Consider the following 23340-nt stretch of genomic DNA (forward strand, 5'->3'; position numbering starts at 1 on the left):
GCATACTTGCCTTCATTGGTCAGTGCACTGAGTACAGAGGAACCTCGATTATCTGAATGACATGAGCGTACAGTATTTTGTTCAGATAATCGAATGCCGGATAACACAGTTTAGCCAAGCATCGGGATCTTGCAATTTATTTGGATAATCTGAAATTTGGATAATTAAATGCCGGATAATTGAGGTTTCTCTGTATAGGAGTTGAGAGTCATGTTGCGGCTATGATTTGGTTTATTGTTGTCACATGTACCTAGGCACAGTGAAGTTTTGTTTTGTGTGCAGTACAGGCAGATCATAATGTACAAAGATCTTTGGGTGATTGAACAGAGTGAGGAAATAAAGTTACAGCTGCAAAGAAGGTACACAAAAAGCAAGATCAACTTTGGATTTGAAATTAGAGAAATCCATTCAGAAGTCTAATAAACAGCAGAGAAGCTGTTCTTGAATCTGTTGGGCAGTGTATCGATTTAAGAGAATATGTTAGTTGTTTTGACAGACTTAGAATTGAGGATTAAAAGTGCAGAAGTGTGAGAATAAGATCTACTGCAGAGATCTCACAAAGATTTTCCCTGTATCAGTGCCACCTTGGAATTAGGCTGTACAGGATATTGGTGAAGCCACTTTTAGAATGTTGTGTTCAATTCTGGTCTCCTTGTTATTAGAAAGATGTTGTTAAACCTGAAAGGGTTCAAAAAAGATTGACAAGGATATTGTTAGATTTGGAGGGTTTGAAAGATAAGGAGAGGCTGAATAGGCTGTGTTTTTCCCTGGAGATCCAAAGACTGAGAGTTGACCTTGTTGAGGTTTATAAAATCATGAGAGGCACGGATAGGTTGAATAGCCAAGGTGTTTTCCCCCAGGATAGGGAAGTACAAATCTCAAGGGTAGAGGTTTAAAGTGAGAGGGGAAAGATTTAACAGAGACCTAAGGGACAATTTTTTCACACAGAGGGTCATGTATGAAATTTCTCCATAGCTGATGGTGGGTATGAAATGAGCTGCCACAAGGAGATGGTGGAGGCAGGTATACCTACAACATTTAAAAAACATGTGGATGGGTACATAAACAGGAAGAGTTCAGAGAGATGTGGGCCAAATGCTGGCAAATGGGTCTCGATCAGTTTAGGATATCTGGTTGGCAGGAACAAGTTGGACTCAAGGGTTTGTTTTCATGCTTTATAACTCTGATTCTTCAGCCATGTTCTACACAGCACTGGTGCTGAATATTTATTCAACAGCTTGTTAAACAGTGAGAGAACTTAAAGAACTAATGTAGAGTAGTCAGAATCCAGATGGGGTGGGTGCACATATTTATAATGCCAGCCGTTTAACCAAGGATGCAGAGCGAGTTATTTACAAATCACTCTGCATCTTATTAAAAGCTAAGACACTAATATGCTGAACATCACAGGGCTTGTTGTGCAACCTTGTCACACAGCAATCCCAATGATGTACACTAATGCATACTTGCCTGACATTTAACAGACACCCAAGCACCCACAGAGAGTTACTGGAGGTGCCAATCTTCCAGAATTCCCATTGGGTCTCCAGAAATTCAAAGGTAATTTCATATACGCTGTTGTGAGCAACATGGGAAAAAAAAATCATTGAACAGTATTTTCTTTTTCTCCGAATACTTTATTGATTTTCAAAATTATAGAAAAATATTAAGATACATAAATGTCTTCTCCAAGGCAGTTCAGAATGAGTAATAAATACATAATAGTCATGGGGAGGCAATGGCCTTGTGGTATTATCGCTGGACTGTTAATCCAGGGACCTAGGGAATGTTTGGGGAACCTGGATTCAAATTTCTCCATAGCTGATGGTGGAATTTTAATTTAATTTTTAAAAAAATATGGAATTAAACATCTGACAATCACCATGAATGATTGTTGGAAAAACCCATCTGGTTCACTAATGTCCTTTAGGGAGGGAAAATGCCACTCTTCCCTCGTCTGGACTACATGTGACTCCAGATCCACAGCAATGTGGTTGACTTTAAATTACCCTCTGGGCAATTAGGGATGGGCAATAAATGCTGGCCTAGTCAGCAATGCCCTCATCCTGTAAATAAAGAAAACTGGTTCAGCCAGCAGCACCCACATGCCATGAATATATTTTCACAAAGTGGGAGAATTCATTTTTAATGTGAATTAGTGTGAGCACATTCTTTTCACTGACACTATATTATCTCTGAAGATTGTAAAGAAAGTACGATAATTTGGATATCAAGTACATTGTATTTCATTTAGGAACTTGGAATTCTCTCCATTTTAAAAGTCTCCTTTAAGATGTTCCTTAAAATCTACCCATTGACGGCTGGGCATATCCTGGATCTACAAGGTCAGTTCCTGTTTAAACACAAAAATGAACAGTTAAAGACTCTAGTGACTCCAAGGATTCTGTCAAATATATCCATGTGGGCCACAGCCGTTGTGAGCTCCACAGTGTGTTTTCTCCTAAAAAGGTCTTTTCCCTCACCCTTATAAAGTGCTTTTATTTCAGCTTCCCTGGTCTGATATGCTAACTACGGTTTCTACAGGCAGCTCCTCAGATGTGAGGTAGGGCACAGAAAGATGATTTATTTGTTCATTCTTGGGATGTGGGTGTTGTTGGCTGGCCAGCATTTACTGCCCACCTCCAGTTGCCCTTGAGAAAGGTGGTGGAGAGCTGCTTTCTTGAACCACCGCAGTCCGCTTGCTGTGGGTTGACCACAATGCCATTTGAGAGAGAATTCCAGGATTTTGACCCAGCACCAATGAAGGAACAGTAATATATTTCCAAGTCAGGATGGTGAGTGGCTGGGAGGGAACATACAAGCAGTGGTGTTTTACTAGGTCAACTGCCCTTGTCCAACTGGATGGAAGTGGTTATGGGTTTGGAATGTGCTGACTGAGGATCGTCAGGCTATCAGACACTTGGATCTTTGTAAGTAGCCAGTTATATCATGCATATTCAACCAACTGACTTGTTTTAGCTGCATACACCATGATACATTTACTTTAAAAAAAGTGCCCATGTGTCTTGGTAGAGGGGCTGGGATTTTGGAAAACATTTGTTTACACTACCAATTGTCAATGGTTTTGAAAAATTATGGAATGCTGCTTTATCTTCCTTCAAATCTGTGGCATCATATTGTTGCATCATCTTTGCCTCATGCACCATGTCTGAGGTAATGAGATTTACTCTGGATGAGTTTGACCTATGTTACGTGCTACTGACGGAACTATCAACAAATCAAGCCAGTCCTAACTTCATGTACATTCCCGGGTTAAAATCTTGCAGTTCTGCCATTTGCAGTCATAAATGATACAGACAGTTAAACAGCTGGGAGGATGGGGGTCAGGCTCACCGGTCTATAGTTCCCTGGCTTGTCTTTACCACCCTTCTTAAACAGTGGCACCATGTTTGCCAACCTCCAGTCTTCCAGCACCTCACCTGTGACTATCGATGATACAAATATCTCAGCAAGAGACCCAGCAATTACTTCTTGAGCTTCCCACAGAGCTCTAGGGTACACCTGATCAGGTCCTGGGGATTTATTCACCTTTATGCGTTTCAAGACATCCAGCCCATCCTCCTCTGTAATATGGACATTTTGCAAGATGTCACCCTACAGTCCCTACAGTCTATATTTCCCTACAGTCTATATCTTCCATATCCTTTTACATAGTAAATACTGATGCAAAATATTAATTTAGTATCTCCCCCATTTTCTGTGGCTCCTCAAAGGCTGCCTTGCTGATCTTTGAGGGGCCCTATTCTCTCCCTGGTTATCCTTTTGTCCTTAATATATTTGTAAAAACCATTTGGATTCTCCTTAATTCTATTTGCCAAAGTTATTTCATGTCCCCTTTTTGCCCTCCTGATTTCCCTCTTAAGTATGCTCCTACTGCCTTTATACTCTTCTAAGGATTCACTCGATCTATCCTGTCTGTACCTTACATTTGCTTCCTTCTTTTTCTTAACAAATACGTCAATTTCTTTAGTCATCCAGCATTCCCTATAGCTACCAGCCTTTCCTTTCACCCTTACAGGAATATACTTTTTCTGGATTCTCGTTATCTCATTTCTGAAGGTTTCTCATTTTCCAGCCATCCCTTTACCTGCAAACATCTGCCCCCAATCAGCTTTTGAAAGTTCTTGCCTAATACCATCAAAATTGGTCTTTCTCCAATTTAGAACTTCAACTTTTGCACATTCTCCCCGTGTCTGCGTGGGTTTCCTCCGGGTGCTCTGGTTTCCTCCCACAGTCCAAAGATGTGCAGGTTAGGTGAACTGGCCACACTAAGTTGCCCATTGTGTTAGGTAAAGGAGTAAATATAGGGGAATAGGTCTGGGTGGGTTGCTCTTCGGAGAGTTGGTGTGGACTTGTTGGGCTGAAGGGCTTGTTTCCGCACTGTAAGTAATCTAATCTGGTCTATCCTTTTCCATCACTATTTTAAATCTAATAGAATTATGGTCGCTGTCCCAAAGTGCTCCCCCACTGACACCTCAGTCACCTGCCCTGCCTTATTTCCCAAGAGTAGGTCAAGTTTTGCACCATCCACATACTGAAACAGAAAATTGTCTTGTACACACTTAACAAATTCCTCTCCATCTAAACCCTTAACAGTCCCAGTCTATGTTCAGAAAGTTAAATTCCCCAACATAACCACCCTATTATTCTTACAGATAGCTGAGATCTCCTTACAAGTTTGTTTCTCAATTTCCCTCTGATTATTAGGGGGTCTATAATACAATCCCAATAAGGTGATCATACCTTTCTTATTTCTCAGTTCCACCCAAATAACTTCCCTGGATGTATTTCCAGGAATATCCTCCCTCAATACAGCTGTAATGCTATCCCTTATCAAAAACGCCACTCCTCCTCCTCTCTTGCCTCCCTTTCTATCCTTCCTATAGAATTTGTATCCTGGAACATTAAGCTGCCAGTCCTGTCCATCCCTGAACCATGTTTCTGTAATTGCTATGATATCCCAGTCCCATGTTCCTAACCATGCCCTGAGTTCATCTGCCTTCCCTGTTAGGCCCCTTGCATTGAAATAAATGCAGTTTAACTTATTAGTCCTACCTTGTCCCTGCCTGCCCTGACTGTTGACTCACTTCTGTTCTCAACTATACCAATCTAAGGTTGATCTCTTTCCTCACTATCTCCCTGGCTCCCACCCCCCACCTTACTAGTTTAAATCCTCCCGGGCAGCTCTAGCAAATTTCCCTGCCAGTATATTAGTCCCCTTCCAATTTAGGTGCAATCCGTCCTTCTTGTACAGGTCACTTCTACCCCAAAAATTAATTCCAATGATCCAAAAATGTGAATTCTCCTATACACCAGCTCCTCAGCCATGCATTCATCTGCTCTATCCTCCTGTTCCTGCCCTCACTAGCTTGTAGCACCGGGAAGTAATCCAGATATTACTACTCTCGAGGACCTCCTTTTTAAATTCCTGCCTAACTCTCTGTAATCTCCCTTCAGAATCTCAACCTTTTCCCTTCCTATGTCGTTGGTTCCAAAGTGGACAATGACCTCTTGCTGGCCCGTCTCCCTGTTGAGAACATTCTGCACCCTTTCTGAGACATCTTTGATCCTGGCACCAGGGAAGCAACATACCATTCTGATTTTTCTCTGTTGGCCACAGAAACGTCTTTCCTTGCCTGGATGAATACAGCTCCAAAAACGTTCAAGATGCTCAACAGCACTCAACTTAAAAGGAGCCCACTTGATCCACACCCCATCCACCTTATACATTCACTCACTCCACCACTGGTACAAAGTGCATACTATTTACAAAATGAACTGCAATAGTTCACTAAGGCTCTTTGAACAACATCTTCCATACTTCTGGCCTCAGCCACCTCAAAAGAACAAAAAGCAGAAAGAAATACCTTGTAAATTCCACTCGCCATCAGACATGGCCACTTGTACTGCCATTCATTTACTGTAGACAGGTCAAAGATCCTCCCAAAAAGCATTGTGTGTACTAACATCATATGCACTGCAGCAGGTTGAGAAGGTAATTTAGGGTGGGCAATCAGCAACACTCAAATCCAAGGAGTGAATGAAACAGAAATGTTCCAAATAAAATGTAAGTGTTCTGGACGTACAGTATGGAAACAGACTCTTCAGTCCAACTCGTCCGTGGTGACCAGATATCCTAACTAATCTAGTCCCATTTGGTCCATATCCCTCTTAAGCCCTTCCTATTCATATACCCGTCCAGATCCTTTTTAAATGCTGTAATTGTACCAGTCTCCACCACTTCCTCTGGAAGCTCATTCCAAGCACACACTACCATCTGTGTGAAAAAGTTGCCCCTTAGGTCACTTTTACATTTCTCCCCTCCCACCCAAACCTGTATACTCTAGTTCTGGAGTCACCCAGTCTATGGAAAAGATCTTGTCTATTTACCTTATCCATGCCCGTCATGATGTTAGAAACCCTAGAAGGTCACCCATCAACCTCCGACGCTCCAGGAAAACAGCCCTAGTCTGTTCAGCCTCTCCCTATAGCTCAAACTCTCCAACCCTGGCAACATACTTGTAAATCTTTCTGATAGGAGGGACACTAGAACTGCACACCACATTCCAAAAGTGGCCTAACCAACGTCCTGTAAAGCCACAGCATGACCTCCCAACTCCTATATTCGATACTCTGACAAATAAAGCATACCAAACTCCTTCTTCACTATCCTATCTACCTGTAACTCCACTTTCAAGAAACTATGAATCTGCACTCCAAGGTCTCTGTTCACCAATACTCCCCAGGACCTTATCATTACGCATATTTCACCAATTTTCTCTACACTTGAGTCAATTTCTTTTTCCTGAATTTGACACTAAAAACGAAACCTGAAAAACGCCTAATTTTAAAACCTGTAACGAGAACTTTTTTTTTGTTATCCAAATTCACCTGTCATTGGAATACCTTCACCATTCTACCTATACATCACAATCAACCACAAGGTCATGATTCGGAGATGCTGGTGTTAGACTGGGGTGTACAAAGTTAAAAATGACACAACACCAGGTTATAGTCCAACCGGTTTATTTGGAAGCACTAGCTTTCGAGCACCAGCAGTGCTCCAAAAGCTAGTGCTTCCAAATAAACCTGTTGGACTCTAACTTGGTGTTGTGTGCTTTTTAACTCCAACCACAAGGTGGCACCAAAACAGCACAGTTCAAAGTATTGTACAAAGATTCATACCCTAACTGGTAGGGAAAAGCGGCAGTGATCCCAAAAACTTAATTGACATAAAGGGAATGAAACTATTAGGTCTTTTTTGTAGCAATTGAAACATGATCTGAAATTCAACCTCATTGGCAGCTGTGGCTCAGCATTAGCACTTGCCTTTCAACCAGATAGCAGCTCCCAAGACATGAGTATTAAATAGATATTTTTGATCAAGCTGTTCAGACATATTATGACAAATATCTGGGGCAAGTGGGGCTTTAACTGGCCTAGAGGTTCTACCACTACTGCTGCACCACAAAATGAGTAATTAACATAAACTGACACTTCAGTTCGACATAGTGACAGAATGTTGCACCACCGTAGGTGCACTAATCTGGAATAAGATATTAAACAAAGTCCCAGTTTGTCCTCTGAGGGAGACACAGGATATCCTATGGCACTATTGAAATGATGTTATCCTCAATATCCTGGTCCATACTTATCCCTCCAGCTATACCTGAAACAGATTTAATCATCATTATCACCCTGGTATTAACATTGGTAATGCAAATTAATGTCAACATGAGATAGCCAGATTCTCTGTTACTGGAGATGGCCACTGCCCCGCATTTGCATGGCATGAATATTTCTTGGCACAAAATAACCCAAACCAAACTGAGTTTACAGAGCAGATTGTGAAGTTCGATAGCATTTTTGACGACACAGTGATAGACTCCCAAATAACAAGAACGTATGTACAAGATTCCGACTGGGTGCCATGTGATAGAGTAAAATCTTCAAGGAGAGCCAAAGAAAATGTAATTCCCATTACCCATTTGAAAAGGATAGCCTTCATGTAATTATGAAGGAAAGGATCATGGTGGCAAAGTCAGAAGCTTGTCTTGGGCTGAAGGCTGATAGGTTTGTCATGTAACCATTAAGTGTCTGTTAACAAGTATTCACTGAATTGGAGGAATCCTTTTTAAAGCACAGAGATTAAGAGTGATAATGTGGTCAAGTTTTCCAGACAGCATACTTTCAAATCTTTCCATGGAAATTTGAGACCTTGAATTATTAAAGAAAATAGTTGAGAAGTTGTATGAAGTTCGTAAACATGATCATGAAGCTGTTGGATTGCCCTAAAAACAAACTGCTACACCTTAAGGAAGGAAATCTGTTGTCTTTACTCAATCTGACTATAAAGTGACCACAGATCAACAGCATAGCTGGCTCTTAACTTCACTCAGAAACAAATCATTTGATTACAAAGGTTTTCTGTGACTTAAAAAGAGAGCCCGTTATCACCACTTCAAGAAATTAGGGTGGAACAATTAATGCCAGTGGCAGACACAGCTCACGTACAAAAAAAGTATCACAGGGTTTCATGAAACAAGGTTGTTAGATTGGTTGTTGGTCTGTTCGCTGAGCTGGTAGGCTTGTGTGGAGACATTTGGTCCCCTTTCTAGGTGACATCATCAGTGCTGTGTTGCCCCCTGTGAAGAGCTGCTGTACTGTTCTGCTTTGAATTGATGTGATTCCGTTTGCGCTGCTTCCGGTTGGTGCCAGTTCCGTTTTTTCCATTGCAGCGTTGGCATATCGGGTCCAGGTCAATGAGTTTGTTGATGGAGTCGGAGGATGAATACCAGACTTCCAGGAACTCCTTTGCTGTTCTTTGGTTAGCCTGACTAGTATCATTGTCTCAGTCAAACCTGTTGTTCTTGTTGTCCGTGTGTATGGATACGAGGGAGAGTTGGTTGTGTCGCTCAGTTGTTAGTTGGTGTTCCTAAATGCGGGTCATTAGCTGTCTACCTGTTTGTCCTACATAGTGCCTAATTAGGCACCTTCATATGCAACACCAAGAAGACAAGGCATGCCCCAACACAACAGCTACTCTCCCATATATTAAAACATTTCGGAACTGACGACTAAACTGCTCCAACCACTGACAGCATCCAACTATCTTGACAGCATACAAATCAACAGCCACACAGAGAGCAGCTCACCAGAATAAAGGACCCATACCCAGTATGTGTAGGACAAATGTAATTTACAAAGTCCCATCCAGCGACTGCATTAAGCACTACATAGGGCAAACAGGCAGACAGCTAGCGACCTACATCCATGAACACCAACTAGCAACTAAGCAACACAACCAACTCTCCCTGGTTTCCATACACACGGACAAGAACCATAAGTTTAACAAGACAATGATACTAGGTCAGGCTTACCAAAGAACAGCAAGGAAATTCCTGAAAGCCTGGTGCTCATCCTCAGACTCCATCAACAAACTCATTGACCTGGACCCGATATACAAACCGCTGCAATGGAAAAATCGGAACCGACACCAACCGGAAACAGCTCAAACGGAATCACATCAATTCGAAGCGAAACAGTACAGCAGCTCTCCACAGGAGGCAACACAGCACTGATGATGTCACCTAGAAAAGAGGATGAAACGTCTGCCCCAAACTTACCAGCTCGGCAAATAGACCAACAACGAATCCAACTACTTCCCGAGCTACAGATCTTCACAAAAACTTTAACAAGGTGGTTAGCTCGAGCAGAATCATGACAACATATTCTCCTCTTTCCACCTTCCATATCCTCCCAAGCCTCCAAGAATGGTCACAAATATTCAAACTAAAGAATCTCTCTCCATGCAGCGTGAGCAGACTTTGACCAATGTAGATGAAAACCTTAAGGATGAACCAGGGTAAAGCACCGTCCAATGATGAGGTTGAACATGTGTACTGGAAGCTATGTACTGTGTGCACTGGAGGTCCCATATGAGGACTGTCTCTGCTATTACACCCAGGAATTCAAATCTTCTTGGGATTGTTTAAAATGTAGACAGTTGCTTGGGCATGGTCACCCACATGGACCTGTATCCTTAAAATAAAATAAATATTCAAAGGGTTCAAGACCTCAACACCTCATCTATGAAGTCTTTCATTACCAGTTTAGAGAACAACTATGAACATTTTATTTTGCAGGAGTAGGCCTTGCAATCCTGTTTAGCTTTTGCTGTTATTCAGTAAGATCATGGCTGCACAATGTGAGTGAAGTAACTCAGCCCAAGGCCCCAAGTCATGGTACTGAGTGCACTGGATAAGGATGGGAGGCTTTCGGAGACAATGGCTTGGGGAAAATATGAATGTCAATTAGGCTACTTTTAGGGCAGGCCTGGGGTGGCATTTTGAACGATGAAGTTTGGAGAGGTCGATGGGATTCAGTAGGGCAGGGAAATGATGGTTAGATGAAACATTGGCAAGGGTGGGGTTGGGGTGTGGAGAGATAAAAGTTAGGTGGGCTAGTGGCAGTGGGCAGGTGTGTGTTGAGTGGGGTGCGTGACTGGGTGAAGACCGACTGACTGAATGGTGGGTGAGTGGGTTCAGCAACTCAACTGCTGGTTTTGAGATACTTAGCTGAACAGACACGCACCCTCCTTCTCTGGTCCATGCACTTTCATGTGTAACGTGCCAAGGTCACCTTAACGTGCATCCCAGCAGAGATGAATGAAAATGTTAGTTCAATCCAATTCCTTCACTGGCGCCAATACCTACCCTCTTTCCTAGTGATCAGCATTTGGAGCCTTCCTTTCTCTTTCTGCTTAACCTAAAAAGGGAAAAAAAGTTTGATTCATTCACTCTTGCTCAGGCAATGGTTACAGATAATATACTTGTATGCACACACTTTATTAAAGAGCTATATTTTTGCTTCCTAAAGGTATGTTTCTAATATGAGAGAGTGGCTCCAAAATATTCTGAGGGCCATGGGAATAGGAAGCTCAGAAATATGTTCAAAACATCTGCCCATGGCTTTTTAGTGTAGCCACTTCATTATTGTTTACCTTTATGTACTACAGTCAAGTTTGCAAATGACAGAAAAATAGTTGGAAAAGAAATGGTGAGGATGACACTGAGTCTGCAGACGGATATAAACTGGTTAAGCGAGTGAGGAAAACTATATCAGATGGAATATGGCATCAGCGGTGGGCAAGTTGTTGAAGGGAATTCTGAGGAACAGGACGGACATGTATTTGGAAAAGCAAGGACTGATTAGTGATAGTCAACATGGTTTTGTGTGGGGGAAACATGTCTCACAAACTTGATTGAGTTTTTTGAAGTAGTAATTAAGAGGTTAATGAAGGCAGAGCGATTGATGTGATCTATATGGACTTCGGTAAAGCGTTCAACAAGGTTCCTCATGGTAGACTGGTGAGCAAGGTTGGATAACATTGATTATAGGGAGAACTAGCCATTTGGATACAGAAGTGGCTCAAAAGGTAGGAGTGGCGGTGGAGCGTTGCCTTTCAGACTGGAGGACTGTGACTAGTAGTGTATCACAAAGATTGGTGCTGAGTCCACTGCTTTTCATCATTTATATAAATGATTTGGATGTGAACACAGGAGATATAGTTAGTAAATTTGCAGATGATACCAAAATTGAAGGTGTAGTGGGCAGCGTGGAAGGTTATCTCAGAGTACAATGGGATCTTGATCAGATGGGCCAATGGGCAGAGAAGTGTCAGATAGAGGTTAATTTAGATAAATGTGAAGTCCTGTATTTGGAAAGGCAAATCAGGGCAGGACGGATACACTGAATGGTAAGGTCCTAGGGACTGTTGCTGAATAAAGAGACCTTGGAGTGCAGGTTCATAGCTCCTTGAAAATGGAGTTGCAGGTAGCTAGGATAGTGAAGGGGTGTTTGGTGTGCTTTCCTTTATTGGTCAGAACATTGAGTACAGGAGTTGGGGGGTCATGTTGTGGCTGTATAAGTCATTGGTTAGGCCACTTTGGGAATATTGTGTGCAATTCCTTCCCATTGGAAGGATGTTGTGAAACAATGAAAGGGTTCAGAAAAGATTTACAAGGATGATGCCAGGTTTGGAGGGTTTAAGCTCTCGGGAGGGACTGAATAGACTGGGGCTGTTTTCCATGGAGGCAAGGCTGAGGGGTGACCTTATGGAGGGTTTATAAAATCATGAGAGGCATGGATAGGATAGATAGACAAGGTCTTTCCCTTGGGGTGGGGGAGACCTAGAGGGTATAGATGTAAGGTAAGAGGAGAAAGATTTAAAAGGGACCTAATGGGTAATGTTTTCATGCAGAAGGTGGTGTGTGTATGGAATGAGCTGCCAGAGGAAGTATTGGAGGCTGGTACAATTACAACACATAAAAGGCAACTTGGTGGGTATATGAATAGGAAGGGTTTAAGAGGGATATGGGCCAAATGCTGGCAAATGGGACTAGATTAATTTAGAATATCTGGTTGGCATGGACGAGTTGGATTGAAGGGTCTGTTTCTGTGCTTACATCAGGACATTGAATCATATCTGAAAATATGACACCTGGTGACTAAAAGCTTGGTCAACAAGTCGATTTTCTTTTTGTCTCAAAAGGAGGAAAGAGTGGTAGAATGTCAAGACTTTTTATTCGTTATTGATCTGCCAATTCCATAAGGGAGGCCTTCCTGCTCCCTTATTAATTTCTTGACAAAACTTCCATATAATTTCTCTGGTTTCAGAACTTTATTTATTTTTATTCTCATAATGGATTACTTAAAGGAAAATGTGATAGTTATGGACAGCCTGTTCTTGTACTGGGTGAGCAACTCCCCCGAAAGCAAATATATATTAGCACGTCAGCTACAGGGTTAATTTAATGTCCTTGTACAGGAACGTGGACATAAGATGAAGCGCTTAAAGTATATACACAGTTTAAACTGTGACCCTGAGGAATCTTGTAAATTTCCACTATACAAATAGTTTAGTTATGATTGTAACTGCAGAATGATGCCTGTTGGAAACTGTCCCACCTGATGTTTGATCAACCGCATTCAGCAAGTGTTGCCATGGTGAATAATCGCAAAGCTCTATTTGACCCATATTCTTATGTTGCCAATATTACTGGAGTTGCTCTGCAGCTAAAATTAATGAATGTAGACAAAAGCCACACAAAAAAAACCTGCATCTCTAGTCAGGTTGCCTGAATTGACATGTCTTGATATTACTGTAAATGTCAAGGCTATTTACCAGAAAATTTCAGGCTTCCAATCTTGCTCTTAAGTTTGAGTGTTTGGCTATTTATATAGTTTAAAGGTGACAAGACTTGAAAATGCAATAACTAATATTCCGGAAATAACCAGGAATTTCCAGCATGTGATGGGAATATGATTGCACAGTAGTAACAGATGTCAAGAGGACAGAGACACAGTCACACATCTGTCTATGTCACCAGAGTAAAATCCAGTATTGCATTTTGTAAGGAAAAATAAATAAGGCAAAAAGAAATGAAATGGTATGAATTCTAAATAGAGGCGTCAAGGTGAAAAGCAATGCCATATTGCTGATACTTTATAAATTACTACCTAGACATTGCTGCAGCATTGTGTTCAATTCAGGGTACAACACTTCAGGAAAAATGGATATCAAGGCTTTGAAAAGTGTGCTTAAGTGTAACCATTTACCAAAATAGTTCCAGAGGTAAAGGACTTCAGATTTATGGAAACACTAAAGAAACTGAAACTATTCTTCATAGTGCAGAGATGGCTAAGAGAAGATTTGATAGAAATACTGAAACAAAAACAGAAATTGCCAGGGAAACTCAGCATGTCTGATAGCATCTAATGAGAGAAAGCGGAGTTAATGATTCGAAATAAGTAATCCTTCTTTAGAACTGAAAATTCTGAGGTGTTTTTATAGTATTAATGGGGAAAAACTGTTTGTACCAACATGAGAGTTAGAAATTAGAGATAGAATCCAGAAGAGATTTATGTAGCAAATTGTTATTGCCTAGAATCCACTGCCTAAAAAGGTGTTGGAAGCAGATTTAATTGTATCTTTTCAATAGAATTGGAGACATACTAGAAAATGAGAAATTTGCAAGGCTACAAGAGCAGGAGAGTTGAACTAATTGGATAGCTCTTGTGCCACCGTGTGGGCGGCACAGTGGCACAGTGGTTAGCACTGCTGCCTCACAGCGCCAGAGACCCGGGTTTAATTCCCGCCTCAGGCGACTGACTGTATGGAGTTTGCACGTTCTCCCCGTGTCTGCGTGGGTTTCCTCCGGATGCTCCGGTTTCCTCCCACAGTCCAAAGATGTGCAGGTCAGGTGAATTGGCCATGCTAAATTGCCCGTAGTGTTAGGTAAAGGGTAAATGTAGGGGTATGGGTGGGTTGCGCTTCGGCGGGGCGGTGTGGACTTGTTGGGCCGAAGGGCCTGTTTCCACACTGTAAGGAATCTATCTAATCTAAAAGAGTCATCAAAGATGCAATGGGCTGAATGGCCTCTTTTCTCTACTGCAGATTCTGTGTTGTACTTTTGCATTGTTAACTGAATGCTAGATGGTCAGAGTTATCACTAAATTTGACCATAATATTCAAATGGAAAATGAAAGCACTAACCCCATTATTTTGAGTGCTTGTTAAGATAAAAATAACCAGGAATTTCCAGCATGTGATGGGAATATGATTGCACAGGAGCACAGCATGAGAGAGAACAATTTTAGCATTATCGAATATTGAAATCAACTAGATTCTAAGTTTGTCTTTGACAGGTAGCTAATGCCTTCACTGCATGTTCTTCACTACATATTGTCACCTTATTCAACAGCATTTCATATTTAATGTTCAGCCTAATCAAAGGTAGCATGCAATGACAATAGTTTGAATATTTTACAAAGTATTTTTAAGATCGAGGCATTTCTTGTTTTTCATAGCCAGGTTCCAATGTTGTACCCTGAATTGCACAGAGACACGAGAAATTCTGACTCCATGAATCAACCCTTTAAAAACAGCTGCCTGCATTTCCTATTTTCAGCCTGAGGCGTGGGCTGAATTGGAATTTGGGCCAGGCGATTCAGGAAAAGCTGAGAAGGGTGCCTGGATTCTGAGGCAGGCTGGGTCACCCTGAAGCTCCAGCAGTACATCCGTTAAAGAGTAAAATATAAAACATTCTTACAACCCTCGTTATTCATGCTATAAATGAGCCTGCAATTCAGCCAGCCTCAAGTAAGTAAAGCTACAAATTGCAGAGGCCAGCAGGATTGAATGTGGTGCCTAACTCTGTAGATTAACACAAGAAAGGTTCAATATCCTCATAAAGGTACAGGAAGGTGACTGTCTGGAAACTCTTAAATGGTAGCCATTACTGTCTCACCTCCTTTATTCTTTTGTACATCACTGCTTTGATTGATACTCCCTGCTGTCTCACACATAGCTTTTGCTCCAGTCTCCTCCTCAAATCTCCATTTTAACAGATAACATGGCAAGTTCCCAAGTTATTGTCCCTCAGTCTCCTTCTTCAATGTCTACACTCCATCAGCAGTGATCGTTGAGTCCTCACACTCCGATATGCCTGCTTTTTCGCACTGTAAAAGACTGTTCAGATCTTAGGGAGCATAGGAGGTAGAGCTGCAGCTGAAGCCGCCACCACTATAGGATTGCAAATATGTAGACCATGCATTACTGGAAAGGTGTGCATACAGCTTTCGATATCACATTGGTACTTTATACTTAATTATCATTCATGGTGAACTGACATTGCTAAATGTCACTATCTGCAATATACTGACTAGGACCCTATTTCTAGCTTCAGTACTGATCTGCGTATTTGTCCTCCCACAGGTAAACTGACAGAAACAATCTGTGGAGGAAATAAGAGAAAAAGAAATTTTCAGAGGACGTTCAGCACTCTGATTATACATAATCTTATGACTGTCTTACTTGTACCTTGCACATAGAACAGGCCAGGCCCCAGGCTCTAGGATTCCCTCCCCAAACCTCCCTCTCTACATGAATAAACTGCAGGAATTTCCAGGGAATTATTAACAAGTGGTTTACAGTTTACTCAAAATACCATTACATAATAAATTGTCCAAAGGAAAACAACAGGGTTCTCAAACTGATGCCCAATATAGAAAGTCTGGAAGTTGAATATGATGATTCTTAATCAGTAGAGGAATCAAGGGTTATGCAGAAATGGCAGGAAAGTGGACATGAGGAAAGTCAACTCCGCCATAATCTTATTGAACAGTGGCACATGTTTGAGGGGCCAAATGGCCTACTACTGTTCCTATTTCTTATTGATCAGTCTGAGGGAATTATATTGATTACAAAAACCTTCAGTCTAATAACAACAGTACAGGTCCATTTAATTACACAGTGCTGGTTAGTAGTTGCATCTGGATAGTAATAAGAACAAACTGGTTAAAATAGGTACAGGGATAGGTCTTTGGAGCAGGAATAACCTTCAGAGCCCTATAAGACTGCTTTGCCATTCAATAAGATCATGACTGATCTAAATGTGGTCTCAACCGTATTTCTGCCAGTCAGATCCTTTGATTCTGTTGTCAAAACTCTACTTTGCTCATTCTTGAATAAGTTCAATGGACCAACCTCCAATGCTTTCTGAGGAAGCAAATTCTACGTAACAATAACTCTAAGTGAAAAAAAATCCTGTTTGTGGGAAAATATCCCTTTATCAAGTCCCCTCAGGATTGTGTGTGCTTCACCAAGATCACATCAGAACACAAGAAATAGGAGGAGTGATTATTTGGCCCCTCAAGCCTGGCTCTACTCAACAAGATAATAGCTGATCTGCCAGACCTCAATTCCTCTTTTGTGCAGCTGCGCATAGTGTTCAACTCCCCAATATTTCAAAAAAAAAACTGCCTCCTTTTGAAATACTTTGTACTCTAGCCTCTACAACTCTCTAGGCTAATGAATTCCAGACATTCACGATCCTCTGGGAGAAGAAATTCCATAGCATTCTCAGCTTGGACTTCCATTCATTAATTCTCAACCAAAGTTCCTCAAACAGCCAAAACTTGCTGCAATTGTGGTCACCATGGATTCCACTGGCACCCACGAGTTTCAAATGCTATAATTACATAAAATAGAGATGGCTGGGCAGGCAATCAATTTAGGTCTTTAAACATGTTAATAGCAAAATCCTTAACTGTAATCTTGGCTGTAATAACATCACCTGAGTTCAACAATTTGGCCAATAAAGAGACACAGAAAGAGCACCTACCAATCACCCATTTTCCTGTGACGTCACACATTTCAGACATGTAGAAACAAGTTGAAAGGGCTCTCTGTCACAGTTTTTTTAAATCTCCCAGTCCCACCATCCTTCTCACGCAGGTCTACTTATCTTTATGAAGTTACTGTCGCCACTGTCTCACATTATTTGCTTATTCTATTCTCTTTCCTGCTCTTCATGAAGCTGCTGTGCCTGCTTTGTCTCTGTTGCACTCTTTACAAAGCCTCATTCCTGCTCTCATCACTGAAAGTCCCAGCAAATGTATACATGGCTACGTGGCTAAGGTGATAGGCAACAGTTAAGAGCTATGGGCTGGAAAATTAGGTGAAAATGTGGAAAGCAAGAAAATGCTTCTGGGAGTGACTCTGGCACGAGGAAACAATATGTACTGGCAATTTTGAGGATTGATCCTGTAGCAGCAGCCCTGAAACTCAAGGAGATGTAGTAGAGGCTGTAGCTTGACTATGCCTGTGAGAGAATAATGACTGCAGAACAATTTAAGAATTTTATGATTAGTAGAGATTGGTGACAAACAAAATCTACAATAAAGTAATAAAAGGAAAAGAGTAATAATGTAATAAAAGAACAAATAGAGTTGGAGAGTTTGAAGGAATTTAGTAATTGCTCTGAAGTACAAGTTAGAGGACAGTAAATCTTATCACAAACTTGTACAACACAGAAAAAGAATATGGCTAGAATGAGATTAGTGGCTTAGCATTTCAAAGAGAAACTTTGAGATCAAGATGTTAGAGTAAATTCCCTCATAGCTCTCCAGGCTACATATTTGTGGGAATATAAGTCAATCAATACAAAAATCATTCCTTTAAAAGGTGAAAAATTTAAAAGAGAAGTGTTTCCAAAGCCACTTTTAAGAAGTGTGATGTTGAAGGGGAGCTGTGGAAATCAAACAGGTACATTTATGGATTGAGTGATGCATCAAGGGACTAGTCTGTCTTGCTGAACATGGACTTTATGCAACTGACAGGTACAGTATTACGCTGAAGCACGCTATTTGATAGGTTTGCAGGCCAACAGAGAATTAACAGAAAGTAAATTTTCTTGAATGTAAGTTGTTGAATAGGAAGAGCGACAATGAGGAAAGGCCTCACTTGATGAAAATTTCCAGCATCTTCTCCTCTTAAGGTTTTCAGCATCTATGCTATTCTGGTCTTGTGTTGTAATAATGACAAGTAACCCAGGTTAAAGATGATTAAGAGCTGAAAATGTGTTGCTGGTAAAGCACAGCAGGTCAGGCAGCATCCAAGGAACAGGAGAATCGACGTTTCGGGCATAAGCCCTTCATCAGGAATTAAGGATGATTAAGGACTAAGTATTGGCTAGAAACAAAAACAGAAATTGCTGGAAAATCTCAGCAGGTCTGGCAGCACTGCAGAGTGAAATCAGAGTTTTTGGGTCCATCGGCCCTTCTGCAGAATTTCCAATAGTTTCTGTTTTAGTTTCTGATTTCCAAGCTTGGCAGTCTTTTTGTGTTTTTGTTTCGTCAAGTATTGGTCAGACATTGGAATAAATACCCTCGTCTTCTTCAATGGTTTTTAGGAACTTTTATGACGCGCTAAAGAGGACAGATGGGGACTTGGTTAACATCTTATTCAAAAGAGGTTACCTCTGGTCTTGCAGCATTCTTTTTGCTCTTAAATGTCAGTGTAGATTATGTGCACAAGTCTTTGGAATAAGACTTAAACATAACTTTCTGACCCCACTAGACACAGCTACCTACTGATACTACTGGGTTCTTCCTAATCCTTCAATTCTTTCCAAAATATATATATTGCCCCATGTCCAGGTGGACAACTTCCCCACCTTGTAAACTATCTTTACAATACACATGGCTGTCAATTTTCTGGAGCAGCGTCCCTTATATTTATAATTTGCTCTCACTTCAACACTACATCTTTGAACCACCATTTCTTCATTTTCAAGGTATCTTTTCTGTAAATTTAGACAAATTACCAACATTAGCTCTACCCACCTATCCTTCTTATGCAAGTATATTGGGAAGAAGCATGCAAACATTCAACAAGAATGTACAAAACTGGAAAATCGAAGACTAGAAGATATAAGAGCAGACCAAGGCCAATCAACCCATCGAATCTGCTCTGCCATTTAAGAAGATCATGGCTCATTACATAATCTTCAACTCCACTGTTTTTTCCCCATAATGCTCAATTCTCTTACGGATTAAAAATCTCAGTCAATATCCTTAACAAGCAACCTCTACAGCTGTCTGTGGTTAAGAATTCCATAGATTCACTACTCTCGGAGGAAGAATTTCTCCCTTATCACTGTCTTAAATATGTGACTCCTTATTCTGAGATTATATCCTTGGTTCTAGACTCTTCCCAAATGGGAAACAACCTTTTTGAATCTACCCTGTCAAGTTCCCTAATAATCTTGCATTTTTCAATTAGATTCACTCTCCAATGAGTACAGATCCAAAGTACACAACTTCTCATAAGATGGTGTCTCCGTACCGGGAAACAGCTTAGTGAACTTTCTCTGGTAGTCTCCAATATTAGTGCATCTTCCCTTAGATGAAGGACCTAAATCTGTTCAGTATTTAGCAAGCATTACATATTTTTATACTCTATTTCCTTTGAAACAAAGGCCAACATTCCATTTGGCTCCCCATTACCCACTGAACTGGATGCTTGCTTTTGTGATTCACACACATAGAATCTCAAATCGCTGTGTTATAGACTTATTCAGTCCCTCTCCATTTAAGTACCATACCACTCCTCTATTCAGCCTTCAAAATAGTATAACTTCACATTTTCCCACATTATACTAACTAAGCCAAGTTTTTGCCCAGTCTTTTAAATCTGTTTATATCCTTACTGCCAAGCTACTTTTGTGTCATCTGCAAACTTGGCCACAGTACATTAACTTTCCTCCTACAAATAATTAATATACAGTAAATAATTATGGCTTAAAAATGTGTTGCTGGAAAAGCACAGCAGGTCAGGCAGCATCAAAGGAGCAGGAGAATCGACGTTTCGGGCATAAGCCCTTCTTCAGGAAGTAAATAATTATGGCCTAGCATTGATCCCTGTGGTACACCGTCCTGAATGAACCTCCTTATCCTAACTCTCTGCCTTCTATTAATTAAACAGTCCTCTGTCCAAGCCAATATTCTATCTCCAACATTATCGTATCTCATTAAGTAGCCTTTGCATGTGGTGCCTTATCAAGTGCCTTCTGAAAATTTAACCTGCAATGCAACCTTAAACTCTGAATTTAATCTCTAGAATGCCCTCTTTTCACTGTACCTTCGGTGGTTATGTTTCCATGAACTTCACCATGATAGGAGTTTCCTCTTGGATCAGTTGCCTGTCCTTCCTACTTTTTAGGACCCCCTTTAAAATCCACTTTTGACCGATCATTTGGTCACCCTTTCAAATATCTTCCCTGTTTAGGTCTGGGTTTTTAGGTTATGTCTATGTGGTTACATAATACTGGTCAGAAAGATTACTTCAATGTTTCCAATATAAGGGTTTTGAAACTTTTTTCCTCTCCAGGTTCATTGATTTCCATTTGTTCCAAATGGATTATCATAACGGTGCTTTAGCTATATGGCTAACAGTGACTGGAGATTATGAGCCAGGACAATTTTACAACTGAACTGTACTAATTTTTAAACCTCCTGTCTCCTGTCTCCAAAGAAATCTTGATGCCCGAAACGTCGATTCTCCTGTTCCTTGGATGCTGAATGACCTGCTGCGCTTTTCCAGCAACATATTTTCAGCTCTGATCTCCAGCATCTGCAGTCCTCACTTTCTCCCCTACTTTTAATTGTAAAGAAGTCTTGCTCCTGTTTGTTTAACCAAAATGCAATCCCTCGGACTTATTCAAATTAAACTCCATATGCCACTCTTCAGCCCATTGATCCAACTGATCAAGATTTCTTTGTAATCTTAAAAAACATCCTTCAATGTCCATTTATAACCAATTCTGGCTCCATCCGCAAACTTATTAACCATGCCTTCTATATTCTCAGCTAAGTTACTTATATAAATGACAAAAGTGGACCCAGCACCAATCCCTGTGGAACATCCCTGGTCACAGGTCTCCAGTCTGAAAACAACTCTCCGCCATCATAGTCTGTCTCCTGCCGTTAAGCCAATTTTGTATCCAATTGGAAGCTCACCTTGAATCCCATGTAATCTAGCTTTACTATTTAGTCTACCAAGCGAACCTTGTCAAAGGCTTTCTTAAAGTCTGAGTTAACAATGTCTATGTCTCTGCCCTCAATCTTCATAGAATGCCTACAGCATGAAATGCGCCCTTCGGCCCATTGAATCCAACTGACCCTCAAAAGAACATCCCCCCCCTGCAATCCTCATGGCAACCCACCTAGCCTGCAAACTATGGGCAATTTAGCATGGCCAATTCACTTAACCTGCACATCTTTGGATTGTGGGAGGAAACTGGTGGAAATCCATGCAGACATGAAGAGAATGTACAAATTCCACACATAGTTGCTCGAGGCTGGAATTGAACCCTGGTCCCCAGAGCTGTAAGGCAGCAGTAGTAACCAGCGAGCCACCATTGGTTACTTCCTCAAGAAACTGCATCAAGTTTGTCAGACACTATTTCCATAGCAAACAAAAAAACATGCTGACTGTCCCAAATCATTCCTTATCTCTCTAAATGTACATAAATCCTATCTTTCAGAATTTCTTCCAACAGTTTATCCACCACTGAAGTCAGCCTCACATGTCTGTAGTTCCCAGGCTTCTCCTCACATACCTTCTTAAACAAAGGCACATTAGCCACTCTTCAATCATCTGGCACCTCACCCATGGTTATAGATGATACAAATATTTCTTCAAAGCAGCCTGGAACTTCCTCCTTAACTCTCCATAACATTCTGGGACACATTAGGTCAGGTCCTGGAGGTGTATCCACCTTTAACGTTTCTACGGCCTCCAACACTTCCTCTTCTGTAATGTGAAATGGTTTCAAAATATCAATATTTATTTCCATGTTCACTAGCCTCCATTTCCTTCTCCATGGTAAAATCTGCCACAAAATACTCATTTGAGGTTCAATACAAAGATCTTTAAGGGGCCGCTCTCTCTCTCTCTAGTTGCTCTAATTGATGTTGCACCCCTCTGCTGGAAGGTGAACAATCCTCTCAAAGCCATCCGTATGGCTGCAGGCCCTGATCCCCAGCGCCATTCTAGTAGACTTTTTAAATATCTTCTCAAAGGTGTTGAGGACAACAGGGAGTGCTTCTCACAAGTGGGTTCATAGAGATGTACAGCAGGGAAACAGTCCCTTTGATCCAACTTGTCGACGCCAACCAGATATCCTAAATTAATCTAGTCCCATTTAGCCATATCCCTCGAAACGCTTCCTGTTCACGTTCCAATCCACATGCCTTTCGGTTGTGCCTCTCAGTCTTCCAGGTGATTGATTCCCATCTTGGTCCCCACCTTCAGCCAAGTCTCACCTGCGGCTCCAAGCGCCAAAGCACGTGTTTCGGCGGGAATCAACCAGCGCCATTTGCACGGGCGGCCTGCACTCGGAAATACCGGGCGCCATGGTGTTATCATGGGGCAATTCTCGCTGCCACACCCGTTATACCGTGCTCCCCGCTCATAGGTAACACTGAGGTAAGTTTAACGAATATCGGCAATTAAACTCGAATCCCTTTCACCAAATGCTGAAGCGTACTCCCCACTTTACCCGAGATAACATACACACACGCGCGCGCAGTCTGAGGGATAACCGCTAACATCACACTGACTGCTTCCGAGAGCGTTTGGGAAGACACGAACCCGTCCAGAGGGCTCGGCAGCGGTTCGGGAACGGCTCGGGGTGGATTCGGGAGGAAACGGCGGCGGTTCTGGTTTTCGGGAGGACTCGGGAACCGCTCGGTGTGGGTTCGGGAAGACTCGGGCGCGGTTCAGGCGTTCGGGAGCGGCTCGATGTGGGTTCGGGAGGACATGGCGGCGGTTCAGGTGTTCGGGACCACTCGGGAGCGACTCGATGTGGGTTCGGGAGGACATGGCGGCGGTTCAGGTGTTCGTGTGGACTCGGGAACCGCTCGGTGTGGGTTCGGGAAGACTCGGGCGCGGTTCAGGCGTTCGGGAAGACT

At 41.7% G+C, this 23340-nt stretch overlaps 1 long non-coding RNA gene across 3 annotated transcripts; it reads right to left on the bottom strand.

The window, feature by feature from the left end:
* Nucleotides 1–1626: 1626 nt before the first annotated feature.
* LOC122563753 (uncharacterized) lies at nt 1627–23140 on the bottom strand. Of its 3 annotated transcripts, XR_015752175.1 has the most exons (4): nt 23021–23140; nt 21987–22180; nt 10737–10788; nt 1627–2353 (listed from the first exon to the last, which is right to left on the bottom strand). It is a non-coding gene; the product is annotated as an uncharacterized LOC122563753 (long non-coding RNA). The 3 variants fall into 3 exon arrangements; XR_015752176.1 differs by lacking the exon at nt 23021–23140 and having other exon boundaries at nt 22037–22855; XR_006315716.2 differs by lacking the exon at nt 23021–23140 and having other exon boundaries at nt 21987–22855.
* Nucleotides 23141–23340: the final 200 nt, after the last annotated feature.

Source organism: Chiloscyllium plagiosum, unplaced genomic scaffold (assembly GCF_037043375.1).
Source record: "Chiloscyllium plagiosum isolate Xiang-an unplaced genomic scaffold, Cpla_swu_hap1 HiC_scaffold_30, whole genome shotgun sequence".
Classification (NCBI taxonomy): domain Eukaryota; kingdom Metazoa; phylum Chordata; class Chondrichthyes; order Orectolobiformes; family Hemiscylliidae; genus Chiloscyllium; species Chiloscyllium plagiosum.